This window comes from Echinops telfairi, unplaced genomic scaffold (genome assembly GCF_000313985.2).
Source record: "Echinops telfairi isolate 266 unplaced genomic scaffold, ASM31398v2 ScPeMD7_2010;HRSCAF=2546, whole genome shotgun sequence".
In the NCBI taxonomy this organism is placed as follows: domain Eukaryota; kingdom Metazoa; phylum Chordata; class Mammalia; order Afrosoricida; family Tenrecidae; genus Echinops; species Echinops telfairi.
In genome coordinates, this window is record NW_022105908.1 from 4,590,800 (window position 1) to 4,593,376 (window position 2,577).

General features: G+C 48.5%; 1 protein-coding gene across 1 annotated transcript in view; it reads right to left on the reverse strand.

Moving 5' to 3' along the window:
- Positions 1-2,577, reverse strand: part of SHISA6 (shisa family member 6) — a gene marked incomplete at its 5' end in the record, with an annotated part of 389,310 nt that overhangs the window by 196,766 nt on the left and 189,967 nt on the right. The window lies entirely within an intron of this gene.

The window sequence follows — 2,577 nt, forward strand, 5'->3', positions numbered from 1 at the left end:
TGCTACGGTCCAGAGTCCAGAGTTATGGTAGCTTCAGGGGACCTTATTTTTGGGGGGATGCCTTATATTTCAGCGAGAGGCAAAACTGTAAGTAGGTCTTATTTTGGGGGGATGTCTTACTTTCGGGGAAACAGGGTAGTAGCTGCTGAATTCCAACCAGGTCTAGTTGCCTCCAAAGCCCACCAACTTCCTACAGTGCTAACCCTGACTACCTTACCTTCAGGAGCCTGAAGGAGTCTAGTGTGACCCTTGGCTCACATGGTAGCCAGGGTGGAAATGTTAGGCTAGGAGGAGGAAGAGCCCACTCAGGGTACAAACTCACAGCCATTGGAACTTTGATGTGCAGAGCTTCAATGACAAGGCTTTTAAGAGGGAAGCCAAGCACATACAAAAGGGAACTGAGAGGTGTCAAGATCATTCGACAGGAATCAAGAACCTGCAGTTAATTCAGCTTGGAAAGTGCTGGGTTCCATGGAACGGAAAGCAGACATAAAGACCGGGTCTTCCCAGCGTGGAAGAGAATCTAACACCCAGGAAGCCTGCACATATTTACTTTAAAGGAATGTCTCTGGGGACACCTTCTGGGAAGCTGGCCGTCAGGAAGTTGAGCTCGAGAAGCCACCGCGGGAAAGTCAGTCTTGGTCAAAGCGGCGAGCCTCAAGCTTGAGCGTGCTCAGACTGCCCTGACACATACAAAGATTGCTGGGCACCGCATAGGTCAAGGGGGATGTCAGGTCATTTACATGTCTGACAAGTTGCCAGGTGATGCTGAAGAGGCAAGAAGGGACCACACTGCAAACCAGTGTGGTAGAGGGAACTAGTCTGTCCCGAGCTGAATTCAGGGCCAACATTCACACTCAGTCACGGCCATTGAGTCAATTCTGACTTACAGGATGGACAAGACCTGCTCCTGCGGATTGTCAGGATGACATCCTTATAGGACTAGACGGCCTCATCTTTCTCCTGCAGAGAGGTGGGTGGTTTTGAACTGCTGACTTTGGTGAGCAGCCCATTGAGCAGCCCACCAAAGCTCCTTGGGCTAACCATAGCAGGTAAATGTTTGAAATGCTCTCCGTTCTTTACACCCTCCTCCTCCCACCCATCTGTCAGTGTCATACCGTGCTGACTTGCATGTTGCTCTGATGCTGGAAGCCATGCCACCGGCTTTTGAAATACCAGCAGGTCTAGCCATGGTGGAGAGGGTTCCATGGAGCTTCCAGAATAACAGATTCAGAAGAAAGGCCTGGAGATCTACTTGAGAATAGTAGTTAGTGGCAACTATTTGGATCACAAGAGAATATTGTCTGATACCATGCTGAAATGACTCCCCTGGGGTAGAAGGCATGCAACGTACACAGTGGATGCAACAACAGACTCGAGTGTACTTGAGAATTGCAAAGTTGGTCCCGGATCTAGCAATACTTTGTGTTTCTGCACATGCAACACCCAGAAGGCGGAGCAGCTAGCAGTAACACCATGCCCTCCACTGTGGGACCGTCCACTTGGTGTGCACAGGACCGAGTGAACAGTAAAGAGCTGGTGAAATAGAAGCCTGGTGTAGACTGACGGTCAGAAGAGAGGTGGAACTATACTTCTTTGCCCCGGGGATGTGCAACATATGATGGTGATGTGAGCTGTGGAAATGGTGATCTAATTAACCATTGATGCGGTAACCGCAATGCTGCGAGTGCGTGACTTCAGAAACAGAATCTACCTTCTCACCATTCTGGAGGCTGAAAGTCCATCGTAAGGTCGTCTAGGAGTGAAGGGTCGCCCTTGTTTGCAACCCCAGCCATCTCTGATTCTTGAAAGATCTTCACCTAGTGTCTGTCTGCCCCTCTGTGTGTGTGTCTCTCTGTGTCCATTCTGCTCTTTCTATAACTCAGTCGTGACTAGGGTTAGGATCCACCCTACACTGGTGTGACCTCGACTGAATGACTACATGACCTTGATTTGCAATATGGAAAGTGCTTACGCAAGAATAGGTCACATCTACGGGATAGGAGTTAGGGTTCTCATATATATTAGGGGGAAGCACAATTGAATCCATTGTAAATGGGTATCACAGAATTCTTTGGCTTTGTGTAATGAACTATCCCTTCCCAGGTCCTCTAGATGCTGCCTTGAGTTTTTCTGCACTTGAGGGATCAGAAGAGCCCAAGGGAATTTAAAAAAAAATTGTCCAGATTTCAATGCCACAGAAAACCCCATGCACCTTGTAGAGCTCTGGGCAGAGGTAAGCGAGACGTTGAGATGATGTTGAACTAACTGCTCTGTGAAGGGTGTTCCTTTAAAAAGTATGAGCACATTCAAGTCATCTGTCTTAGCTGTCTGGCGCTGTGATAGCAAAAAGACCAACAGTGGTGATAACAAACAGAGTGGTATCCTCTCAAACTTGAGGAGACCAGAAGTCCAAAGTAATAGTACCAGCTCTCAGAGGAGCCTTCCTCTGTGTGGTGGCTCACTCTTTAAGAGGAAAGTTCTTGGTTTCTTTCGGCATCTGTGAGCCAGTAGCTCTTGGAGATAACTGTGTGTCTTGGCATCAACCTCCTGGGTCTAGGAGGGTCTCAAGGTAGG